This window comes from Lactuca saligna, chromosome 7, assembly GCF_052625555.1.
Source record: "Lactuca saligna cultivar CGN05327 chromosome 7, ASM5262555v1, whole genome shotgun sequence".
Taxonomy (NCBI): Eukaryota; Viridiplantae; Streptophyta; class Magnoliopsida; order Asterales; family Asteraceae; genus Lactuca; species Lactuca saligna.
The window spans coordinates 59345310-59359338 of NC_136423.1; the positions used below are offsets into that span (position 1 = coordinate 59345310).

General features: G+C 32.2%; 1 long non-coding RNA gene across 1 annotated transcript; it reads right to left on the bottom strand.

Annotated features, from left to right (window-relative positions):
- Positions 1–8245: 8245 nt before the first annotated feature.
- On the bottom strand, positions 8246–10652 carry LOC145006535 (uncharacterized). The gene is made up of 3 exons (XR_013662936.1): positions 10344–10652; positions 9678–10050; positions 8246–8737 (listed from the first exon to the last, which is right to left on the bottom strand). It is a non-coding gene; the product is annotated as an uncharacterized LOC145006535 (long non-coding RNA).
- Positions 10653–14029: the final 3377 nt, after the last annotated feature.

The window sequence follows — 14029 nt, forward strand, 5'->3', positions numbered from 1 at the left end:
TTTACTACTCAGGGTGCTCATTTCTTTGTTTCTCAGTCAAAATCTTATTTCTCAATTCTCACAAGTTTGTTAAGCATATTGACTTTAACTATCACCTTGTACGGGAAGTCGTTCTATTTGGGAAACTTCACACAAAGTTTGTTCTTTCACAGCTTCAGCTAGCCAATGTCTTCACCAGAAGTCTTCCTTGCCCTTTGTTTAAAGAGTTTCACATGAAGCTTCGTGTTGCCCCTTTTTTCGCTTCGCTTTGGGGGGGGGGGGGGGTGGTAATAGGAATTGTAACATCCCAAAAATCATGACCAAAAAAATCATTTTTATTTATTAAATAAACCATAGTTATCAAAATCATTCCATCCAAAAAACATAAGTCTTAGTATCAAATCAAAGTATCATATCAAAACATCAGAGTAAACATCCCAGGCTAAACATCATGGTGTGTGCAATGTAGTCATCCTGAGCTCTTCCCTTTCCTACTGGAAGTACCAGAAACCAAAAATGAAATTATAAGAATGAAGCTTAGTGAATTTCCCCCAAAATATCATATACCATACACATAATCATGCTACTACGAGATACGGGCCCCGCCCACACTCAAGGAGATATGGGACCCACCTACACTCGACTAACTAAGAGATACGAGGCTTGACCACACCCAACAATCTCTGAGATACGGGTCTCATCCACACTCAGCTACTAATCCACACACATAACATACACGGGCCGGCCTTGGTGCCTTCGACCCATTCAAAAAAGGAGGAAACTCATCTCACTACCGGATGATAGTGGAAATGTCTCTGCCTGGAATCAGCTCTACTCACTCCCTGAACCAAAACAACCCCTTATATACCATTCCATACTCATAACCCTTAAAGGTCAACTTTGTTCAAGTCAAAGTTAAATTCAAGTCAAAGTGAACGCTCCGAGTTAACTCAACTCGTCGAGTTTACCCTTCAACTCGTCAAGTTCCCATGAATCACATAACTGTGACATTGCGATTTAACTTGTTGAGTTTTCCTCCAACTCACTGAGTTTCTCCTTCTCAACAGAAACGTGACTTTCCCAGTAAAACTCATCGAGTTCCCTTGTGGACTCGTCGAGTTCCTTCAACAGAATTGGGAATATTCAACCCAACTCGTCGAGTTCCTTCATGAACTCGCTGAGTTCCTCATAGTTCTTAGTCTATTAAGCCCTTTCCTCAGATCTAAGGTTCCAGTATATAGATCTACATTGTTTTCATGGTATACAATTGTAAAGTCGACAACTTGATGGCTTTGCATGCCTCAAATGGACCCAATCTCAAGATATAGCAACATACTATAACAACTATATATATATATATATATATATATATATATATATATATATATATATATATATATATATATATATATATATATATATATATAGGTGATGGCTCACCTGAGATTAAAAAAAAGTAGAGATTTTGAGATTGAACCTGAGCCATACATTTCTCATTTTTCGCTCTAACACATCAGTATACCGACATCCACCGTGTATGCATAATCATAAATGATTATACATATATGTCTGCTCACAGACTATGTAATCATATACTATTATGACAGCTGGTGGTAGAAAAGATGATGGTAACAAAGGTCACAGTGGTATAAGTGACGGAGGTGACATTGGTGGTGTTGGTTGGTGTCAGTGGTGGTTATGGTGATGGGGATGGTGGCGGAGGAGAAAGGAACGGATGATGATATATAATCATTTATGATTATAACAGGCCTCCCGCATTAGTACGACGTAGGGTTAGAGTGACAGACTTGAAATATGTGGCTGAGGTTGAATTTCAATATCTCTATTCTATTTTTAATCTCAACGGAATTTGCATATATATATATATATATATATATATATATATATATATATATATATATATATATATATATATATATATATATCATGGTTGCAGAAATCATTATTCGGCTGCTAATCGGTGGACTAGCGATTAGGGATTAATCGGATAGGCAGAGATTAATAGGAAGATTAATCGGCAACCAGTAATTATTAATAAAATTATTCAAAAATTTATAAATCTAGTTTTAATCCTACAAAAAAAAAAGTGATTGGGTCCGATTAGACCTGAATTTGACGTGCGTTGACCAAACCCAATTCGGTCCGATTAAGTCTGATTAGGTCCGATTAAATCTGACTTTGACCTATATTGTCCAAACCCGATTATAATGACCGATTAGCAATAAATCTGATCGATGGAGGTCAAATTAGTGATTAATTGCCGATTAGACCGATTTCTGCAACACTGATATATATATATATATATATATATATATATATATATATATATATATATATATATATATATATATATATATATATATATATATATATATATATATATAGAGAGAGAGAGAGAGAGAGAGATAAAGAGAAAGTTCAATATAGAACCATTATTAATCAAGGAATCAAGGATTCAATCCAAAGCGTCGAAATTTAATGCGATAGATGTCAGAATGAAGGGTTGTAGATTTTTATAATGGATGCACATGCACCAGATTATAACAAAAACTCACTTTCTTTATAGTTTAATTTTTTTAGGATATGTTTAAAAAAAACCCCAATATACAATTGTTTGTGATTTTCCGTCATCTTTCCACAGATATCCATATTGATATATAAAAAATGTTGTTGTTTTTTTTTTTTTTCAAAATACTCACTTTATTTTCTTTGTTTGTTGAAAAGTTAAGGTCTATTTTTTTATAGAAAAAAATTAATAAATATATCAATACTCATACTTTTTGATACTTTTTAAACATAGATTGATATTGATGTTAAAAAAATCGATATTTCAGTTCGGATTCACATTGTGAACTTGTTCAAATTCACATTGCGAACCTGTTCAAATTCTCATTGCGAACTTGTTCAGATTCACATTGTGAACCTGCTCAAATTCACAGTGTGAACAATAGTAAGTCAGATTCACATTGCGGACCTGTTCAGATTCACATTGTGAACGTGCTCAAATTCACAATGTGAATAATAGTAAATTTCACAAAGTTAATTTGTGAATGATCAAAGAGTTAAAATAATAAGTCAAATTCACACTATGAATGTTACAAATTGAAATATTTACAGTTTAGATTCACAGTGTAAATCTGAGTTGATCGAGCTTTTTTACATTGTGAATGTTAAAAATTGTAATATTTACAGTTTAGATTCACCGCGTGAATCAGTATTGACAGAGTTTTTTTCATGAATATTTTTTTTAGTCGGTGTTGATGTTTATTAACAGAGCACAAAAAATTAATATTTTTGGTATAACTAGTTTTTTTGGTTAAAAATAAACTTAAATATTGAAAAAAAAATAACACAATGAAGTGGGTTTTTTTTCAAAAAAAAAAAAAATCTTTTTTTATATCAACATGGATCTCTATGGAAAGATGACGAAAAATCATGAACAACAGTATATCAGTTTTTTTCCGATAAAAAAGGTGGCCTAAAAAAATTTAAATGAAAAAAAAGAGGTGAGTTTTTTGTTCAGTAGGTGGACATTTTGGTATAATCCAGTCTATGTGCGTCCAATTTACAAGTGTACATCAATTTAATTGGCCGTTGATTAATATGATTTCTCACGCTCACGATTGGTTCTTTGATTCCTTGTTAATTATGATTCTCTATTGAACTCACTCTATATATATATATATATATATATAGACACACACATATAGAGAGAGAGATAGATAGATAGATAGAGAGAGAGAGAAAAAGCAAGATAGAGGATATGAATTTAACATGTAATAAAGTTTTTTTTTTATCTAAAATATTTTTTTTACATCATCTTTCATCACCTGTTATATTTATATGTGAATAAAAAGTGTATTTGTTGTTATATGTTATATTCATATATGAATAAAACATTTATCAAATTTCTATTAAAGTTAATTTGTTATTCTTATATGAATAAGTAGTATCTTAATAAAAGACGAACTGTTTTGAAAATTAGAATTACTTATTCATATATGAATAAGAAATGAACCGTAACAAAATTATGATAAATATGTTCTTCCTATATTAATATAACTTTTGAGGAAAGCTAATGCATGTTTTATTCATATGTAAATATAACATGTGACGAAAGTTGATGTAAACTATCAAAATTTTATTATATTTTATATTCATATATGAATGATACTTAAACTGTAAAAAACAGTAATAATATTTTTATTCATAAGTAAATAACAAATGTATTATAGTCAAAATCTGATGCATTTTTGTTCACTTATGAATAAGAATAGCTGAAATATATATATATATATATATATATATATATATATATATATATATATATATATATATATATATATATATATATATATATATATAATCTTAATACTATATCAATATGGATGTATATTTATAAGGAATACAAAATTATGAATTTTGATATATATTTAAAATCTTTTTTTGATAAAAATTGTCACACCCCGAAAACCAAAGGCGGAAACGTTCCCGGGGTTGACTCCACGTTGAGTATCAAATCCAATGCACATAAGTAAAGTAAAACAACCATTACATTACATAAGAAAATTTTACAGTTGTTTCAAAAGTAAAGTTTGTACAATTGTGATACATAATATATATATATATATATATAAACAAAAGAAACGGATCTTTATGTACACCGTCTTCAAGCAAAAAGGATCTTCGGGTACTTGTTCTAACGCTGACCTGAGAACACAAGCGGTTTAAAAATCAACATAATGCTGGTGAGTTCATAAGCAGTTTTTGTTTGTGAAAATGTTTCGAATTTCCTTTCTGTTTCTGAAATGTTATGTACACCAAGAAAATCCTGTATTTTCTTAAAAGTTGGTTATTGTTTCACAAATGTAAAGTATAATAAGTTTGTACACTGAAAACATGTCTACTCATGTGAAAATGTATAGTTGGTTATCTGACTTGTTAAACTGTTTTGTTTACTTATCATGTGTTACCGGAAAAGTTCCATACTTTCCTTATTGTATGTTATCAATTGTAAAAGATGTAATGTTATCCAGTTTGTTACTCTTTCTAGTTATGTAAGTGTTACCCAGGAAAGCCCCATGCTTTCCTGCATGTTGATTTCTAAAGTAAACGATGTAAAAGATGTAAAAGATGTAATCGTGATTAGGTTCCATGTTTTCCCCAGGAAAGTCCCGTACTTTCCTGAATGTTAGATACAGTACATGAAAGATGTAAAAGATGTAAAAAGTGGTTCATTATTACTATAAATAAATCTCTGTTATCGTAATTGCGAGTTCCATAACCATACAATTGACTAAAACCTGTGGCAATAAGTAGTCCAAATGTGGCAATAAGTAGTCCACATACTTATGACTTTCGTCACCCTTGAACCATTTCGGTTCGGCTGTAGCTAGCAACCAGGTGTGGGGTAGTCAGCCCCATATAGATCTATACACTCAAGTCACGCTCTCTAAATACCAGAGATTCTGGTTATGGGTGTAGTCCTCCACTCGCGTATCTCGGTGGAGTGTTCTCCGAGGACGTGTCTCCAATCATACAGGATTAACAAATTTACTAGTAATAATATGATGGTCCTCCACTCGCGTATGTGTGTGGAGTGTTACCAAGGACAAAACAGTGTACAGGTATTACGTTCAAATGTTTAATGTCATGCTTTTAACTGATAAAATGTGGAAAACCATTTGTGAAATATATGTAAAACATAACAGTTTAAAGACCTATTTCACAAATATATGTTACTTGATCTGCATGTTCAGATAGTTATCAGTTGTGATGATCAGTAATAAAAGCATATGAAATATGAAACACACATTTGAAAACATGTTTTGAGTACAAGAATTCCCTTGTACTTTGCTTGTGTTCCCCCTGAAAACAGTGAAAACAGTGAAAAAGGGTAGGGGTATGAACTCACCGGACTCGGAAATGTGTCGGTTTTTGAATACTAGACGTTGGTTCGGGGTTTGATTACTCGCGATGTCCCTATGTAAAATGATATAATGTCCATATATATACAATTAGAGATACATTCACTAATCATATGGAACATTACACTCCAATGAAGTTAAACACCTCAAAACGAGCGTTTGGAGTGACCCGGGTGACATCTTCGGACGTGTAATGGCACTAGGGACTTGGGACTTGATTTTACTCCCCAAGAGTAAACATTTTAAAGAGTTTACAGCCATTGAACACACACATACATGAGTTTACGGCCGTAAACTCATGTGGGTGTGATTTTGGGTGTTCAATGGCTTAAATGGACATGGGGATTTTTGGAATGGATTTCTAAAATGCCTTGGAATGTATTGTATGAAATTTTAACACTTAATTGGGAGTTTACGGCCACCCCATAAGAGTTTACGGCCGTAAACTCACCTATGGCCAAGGAAAATTGATTTGAGCTTCAAAGGACAATCACATGTGATTCTAGTTAATTTTCCAAGCCTTGTTATGAATTTACAACATCATTTAACACACTTTTATGAGTTTACGGCCAAGGGTATGTTCCTAGGCCGTAAACTCCTATAAATGACACTTTTGATATGTTTCAAACCCTTAAACTATTTTTAGATGCATCTAGACTTTACCACAAGGTCATTGGTTGAGTTTCAAGGCATTTGGACATGTTTTAAGGCTCTAAATCCCCCTTTAAGTGAAGTTTACGGCCCAAGAATGTGTCTTGGCTGTAAACTCACTTTTGTCTCCCAAAAATCATGTTTAAGGTGTTCCAAGTCCAGATTAGTAAGCCTTAAGGTCATATCTAAGTCCCAACTATGATTTGGAAGGGTTAATTGGCTCAAAAACCCCTTGAATATGAGTTTACGGCCCAAGAATATGTCTTGGCCGTAAACTCACTTTTGTCCTTCAAAATCAATGTTTTACATGTTATAAGTCCTTTCCATTAAGCCATTAAGCCATACCTAATGTCCAACAATGCTTAGGAAGGGTTTTTAGGGCTTAAAAAACCCCATTTTTAGGAGTTTACGGCCCAAGCTTGTTCCTTGGCCGTAAACTCATGTTCTTGGTCCCAAAACACAAATTAAACATCAATTTGAAGGCTGAAGAGGTTGAATAACAAGTTAGGGGTGTTACCTCTTTGATTTCAAGCCTTAAATCTTTGTTTTTGGACCTTGATTTTGGGTTGAGGAGAGAGGTTGTGAGAGTTAAATGAGAAATTGACCAAAGGCTTCAAATGGAGGCTTAAACACGTTTATATAGTGTTTAAGTTTTGGACACGGTGGAATTCTACCCGATACCGGCGTTAGACGAGGCTTTTGGTCGTACCCGATTGAGTTGCCGTAACTCGATACGGTAAATTCTAGAAAATATTCCGATCACTAAAGTTGGGTGTTAAAATGTTTTCTAAATGTATTAAGACACCCATTATGTCATTTAAAAATACGTGCCAGTTAGTGACTTAATTAAACGGAAGATCGGAAATCGAATTTGGAAACGACGATTGGTTGCGCGAATTGTACTACGAAAGAGTTACAATAAATGATACGGAAATTTCGGGTTGTTACAAAAATAACTCCTTAAAATTTAAAAAATCGAAAAAATAATTATATTTTTGTATATATTAGGTATTGATTTGCATAGTTTAAGGATACATGTTATGTTGGAAAACACACTTGTATTCCTTTCCCATTTCCACCGATATTATTGAGGTTTTGCATCAAAAAATAAATAAGTGACCGAGAATGATAACCTTTTTATGTTCTTAATATATATATATATATATATATATATATATATATATATATATATATATATATATATATATATATATATATAGTAGCCGTTTACCCACGCCAAGCGTCGGATGCAAAGGTGGCGTTTGATGATGCTTGATGGTGATTCTAGTGGTTAGTGCTGACTTTTTTCAGTGAGTTTGTTTTTCGGGGAAGGTATATATACGGTGGTGCGACAGTATAACCATTTAGGCAAAATTAAAAGTTTGTTGTGTTTGAACTATAAGTATGTTGACAAACTCCTTCAACTGAATTTTGGTGTTGATTTCAGAATGTGATTCTCGTAAAGGTATCTGAAGTTTAGGTTGCAGCCAACACATATCGTAGGCTACAAAAATGCCTTAAATTGACTTCTAAATTAGTTGATATCCGTTGTCAAATACAAAATAAAGTGAGATGCCATTTGTTCGTATAATTTTCATTTTTTTAACAACTTGGTTATTACCATTTTAACGATCCATAGAGAAAGCGAAAAATAAAAGAGATAAATATGCCACATAGTAAAACCTCTATATTTTAGCGTCATGATAAGCTTGGCAGGAAACAAATTAAGTTTACACATTTACCCCCATCAGCCTAATCAAATTTTACCGCATCTAAAGTTGAATTTCCAGATCTCAACCTTTTCTAATGCTTTACTTTTAAACTTAAAACTTCATACTTGGTACTTGAATTTCCGGATTTTACCCTTTCAAAGCTAGTATATATTTCTTTTCTGATGTTTACCCTTTTTCTTATTGCTTTTGAATATAAATTTCCCATTTTGCCCTTGTCCCTCTCCAATTGTCAGACTCAAGATTAAATGAGTATACCCAACCTAAAGCTTGCCTTTAGTTGAGAAGTCATAGTGAGAATGAAACGTAAGGCTATACTTTGTACATTTTTCAAAAATCACCACCCATCCAGTACAGAGGATTTTTTTTTTCTTCAAGAGCAATTGAAATCAAGCCAAAAAGTGGTGTAGTTTTTGCTGATTCCACCTGCTACACACAAAAAAAAAAAAAAAAAAAAATTGTAAGTTGATAAGAACTAAAATAAATATAAATATTACCATCAATACTCAAAAAGCATGTAAACTTCCTTTTGATGTTGTATATAATATCATTGTTAGAATCTAGAGGTTTTAAGGGACCTAGACACAATATAAGTTGCATGGCTTTTGGTATATTCACTAAAATCCTTATCAAGGCCAGTAACATAGAAAATGTAATGTATTAAGGTGCTTCATGCTTTATGGGAATCGGGAAATGGATTTGGGTTTGGAAGCAACATTAGAATATCAGGTTAAAATTGCCCACTTCAAGAACAACTAAGAAGCAGGGGTAAGGGCAAATATGTCCAAAAACAACATACTTTTCAACATTAAGGCATGCACAGATTGAGAAGCTACATAATCTCCAACATTAAGGGCAAATCTGTCCAAAAATAGTTAAAAATCATGTTGATGTCGATAGTCCTTGTTCATTAGTCAAGCAGTGCTAAAAAGGAAACAAAACTCCATTCACATCCAAATCAATATAAATAGAAGCACGTCTAAAAATCTAAATACTCAAATGAAAAACTATACTTCAAATAATATAATGATCATACGGATTCCTTTTCGAAATCCAAAATAATGCAAAAAAAATTAAGTTTAATATGTTGTAATACACACAAACATTATAACTTCAAAAACAAAAACTAAAAGTGTTATTTTAAGGATTATGAAACCAGCTCTCTGTGAATCAATATCTTTTAAAGGAGAAAAGTTTGGACTTTTAAGTCAAATTTATTGATATTATATTCTATGTTATATATGTTGTTCACTTTATTCAATGTATCGGTTCCAAAAAATCATTTTTAAGGTGTTTGTTTTAATCCCCAAAATCTAGAAGTGAGACAAAATGTTGGTTTGACTACAAAAGTCAATACAAATGTACTTACATAGTATTGACCACTTTCATCCAGGATGCCACTAGCATTAGAAGCATAACTGACAACCCCAAGATCCTATTTCTAATGGTCGTGGGGTCTGAGAATGGAGGTGAAGTAGATATTCGCAGCCAATCGGAGCACACAAAGATCATTATATTTGAATTAGCATCAAACATGCAAATTCTATTTTTGTTGACATACCATATATGTAGACATCCTCCAGTAAATCAAAAATAGGCTAATATAAGTTTATGTTCCTGAAGAACACCAGCACACAAAATCTGTCAATATGCAAATAAAAAACCAAAACCATTAAAAGTTCTTAATGGTGATGGTGGCACGGCTGAATCAAGCTTCAAGTATTCATCACCGTTAGTCAAAGCTGTAAAAAACAAAAATCTTTCAGACAAAAAAAAATTCCAAAATAAAAACCAAAACCACACCCTGTCTATTCTAGTTCATTAGACATAAAAATAAAAGAAAAAGGTAGGTTAGGGCTTGAAATCAAATGAGGAGTGAGGTTTAGGGTTTGAAATTGTAGATTACCTAGAATCTAGAGTTGAAGCCTTTTAAGATTGACAAATGAGTGATGGTTGTTCGAATTTGGTGGGGAAGATAGTAAACAACTCACAAAATCGACACACATACATACAAATATAAAGTCTGGAGTGATACCTTTTTCGAATTCTTCCTGATTTCTGGATCTCTGTATGGCATGAGTACATAGATCGTTAGGCTCCGACGGTGTCAAATGGTGCAGCAACGACGTTCACTCTAGGCTTTTTATAGATGGTGGAAAATAGGCGATGAGAGGTTTCATGGGAAACCAATTTTACGTTATCCCAGTGGGGAAGGAGGGGAGATTCTAGATATAGGTGCGAAGATTGGGTAGCGTAGCTCTGAATGGTTCATCTCATATCTGACCAACTCAAATCCTGCGATACAATGGGGGAGGTTGTTGGGCGGGATAAGGAATGGATAAAGCATGCAGACCGAGTCAAAATCAGTCGCGATTTAATATGTATATTTAATAGAGTAAATTATTAAAATCGTCCCTATGGTTTGGTCAAATTTTCACATTTGGTCCCTATCCTTTTTTTTTGCACTCGGATCGTCCCTATGGTTTGATTTCGTTGCGATTTTCATCCCTATGGTTTGGTCAAAATTGCACGTTTGGTCCCTAATTTTATGTATGTAAGGGACGAAAAACACAACCAAATCAAACCATAAGGACGATCCGAGTGCAAAAGAAAAGTTAGGGACCAAACGTGAAGTTTTCACCAAACCATAGGGATGATTTCAGTAATTTACTCTATTTAATATGTATGTTGACCGATTAAGGTTTTTATTTTTTCACTGCATAAATTCATTGTATAAGTTGCATAAGGGTTTGTACCTCATAATTTTCAGCCTGTGACCAAATATATATATTAAGGTATAATATATATATATATATATGGAGCATATTTGTGCAGTGTTAGGCTGGAGACTCTTCATATTTAGCCTAAATTTTTTATTAATTTGAATTTTATATTCCTTTTTTCATTAAAGAACAGGAAGTTTGACCCCCTACTAATTTTTCATTTTTTCCTTATATTTATTTGGACCTTGGGGACTTATATTGAATGCATCTCACAACCAAAAATAATTTAGGGGCCATTTCGATTTTGGATCTAGAATAATAGGTTTAAGAGATGAGAGAATTAAGGATATCCACCAGAGAGACTAATCTAATCCCTAATGATGTACCTGAAAATACAACATTTTTGTTACTTTACCAACCATCAGGAGAAACATATACAATGGATACGCTTATCAATAAGATTGTTGAAGTAGCAGTTAATGCAAAAACAGACAATTGGAAAGCAAATGTCATGTTTTTAATCCTCCAAGCTACCAACAAATGCACTGTACCATTTGATCCCTATGTCAACAAAAAATTATCCTAAAATACATCATACATGGATTTTACCACGAATCTATTGATTCAATATGATTTATCATACCACTGCCCGTTTACCACTTTATTTGTAAATGGAGTTGGGGGAGAATGAAATTTGGTTTTTTTATTTTACAAATTTGCATGCTAGTTCATATATCTATCAATATATTTGGATGGATAGACTGACCATCACACCCGAGATCTTTAATAGTGGCGGTATCCACTCATATGACCATATTCTATTTGGAGGAATAAAATAAAACTGTCTTTCAGAGAGATAATTGGTGGTCGAAAGCCCTAGTCTTGAAAACCGATATAGTTTACTATCGAGTGTTCGAATCCCCCTCCCTCACCCTCCCCCCTCTCTCTCTCCCTCTCTTTGCTTGTTAAATAAATTTGTTTATTTATTGGATTGGTTTTGACCGGATGGTTTAATTATCATAAAGAAAGGGGAGTGGCTTGGCTATCCTGGTGTGTGTGTGTGTATATATACACACACACACACACACACACACGGGTGGAACCACAAAGTAGCTAGGGGTTGCTGTGCTACCCCTCAACTTTTCACGAGCAATGTATATATTTTCCCGATTTTGTATTTTTATATAAATGTGCAACCCTTTGAAGAAAAAATTGAATAAAAAAGTATGCAACTCTGGCTTTAGGGTATGATTGGAAAAGGAAATATTGTTTACTATTTTGTGGGTTCTGTTTTTGTCGATGAACCGTTTGCAAAGGTTGAAGTCGACTTCTCTTATATAGTTATATTGCTGCTTCTTCACTACAATGATTTGTTTATATGGCCCCAGATGAAGAGAAATTAAGTCTTAACCCTCTCTATTTTCTTGTTAGGTCTCTACTCTTCTTCTTTGGATGATGGTAATGCTAATTTAATTGATGGTCACCTCTAATTGTTGTCTTATATTGATGGCCGCCTCTAATTGGTCGGGTTATTTGTCTCTGTCTATAATTCTTATTATTGGATTTTAATTGTTTAATTTTAGTTCGAGAAAGTAATGAACAGATGCTCATTATCATTCTCGAATATAAATGGGGTCAACGGTATCCTTTGTTTATGATTTAATTTATATTTGGTTTATATGCTTATGAAAATATTTTTTTTTTCTTATTTTAGGTTATGCATATAAGCTTGATGAAAGTCCTGTTAGAAATTTTTGTTGCCATGCAATACCTCTAATGGAAATATTGTTAGTATTGGCGATTGGTATACTCGAAACCATAAGGTATTTTAGATTTCACACTTTATTAAGTATCTTGATGTGCTTATTTATGTGTCTAATATTCTATCTATGATTAATCTTATTTGATTAAGGAATTAAGAGCTTCACTTGAAGGGAAAAGGAGCTTGGTATGCGAGGTGGAGCTCTTATTTTTGACAAGGGTTATGGCAAAGGACCCTTTCGACATAACTCCTCAGTTGGAATTGAACACAAGACACTTAATGTTGATCCAAGTAGATTTTCATCACTTTTTGTGTATCTAGTAATATTCTACTTAGGTTCCCATTAATGATTCCACTTGTACTAATCTGTTTTTATGAACTCATCACTTTTCTGCTTTCATCATTTTTATATAAACTCAACCTTAAGCAATGTAGTTGGGTGAAAGTCTTGCTTTCATCATTTTTTTTTTGTTTTTTATGAACTTGTCTATTTTTTAGTGACCTCATATGAAAAGCACTTTAATTGTCTAGTTGAAGCACCTTTATGTAGACGGATATTTATGCTAACATTGATGCACCTATAAAATTGTAATTTCTTTATATTCTTATATTCTATCAAGGGGAAAACATTGTACTACCCCTGTCAAATTTTTCTGGTTCCGCCCCTATATATATATATATATATATATATATATATATATATATATATATATATATATATATATATATATATATATATATATATATATAGGTTCATGTGAGATGGTATAATTTTGTGAGACCATGAGACGTATTTTTTATTTTTTTAAAATTTTTTTTTAGTTAATTCAAGTTCCGAAAATAATATTTAAAAAAAGAATTTTTTGATTTTTCCATTTATTTTGCATTTTAAAATTATTTTTAGAATATGTACAGTGTAATATTCTATTTAGAATATTTCACGTATTTTTCAAAAAAAATAGTATTTTTTTTTATTTTTTTTTGTTAATTCAAATTCCGAAAATAATATTTAAAAAAAGAATTTTTTGATTTTTCCATTTATTTTGCATTTTAAAATTATTTTTAGAATATGTACAGTGTAATATTCTATTTAGAATATTTCACGTATTTTTCAAAAAAAATAGAATTTTTATTTTTATTTTTTTTAGTTAATTCAAGTTCCGAAAATAATATTTTGCATTTTAAAATTATTTTTTAGAATATGTCAGTGCAATATTCTATTTAGAAAATTTCACA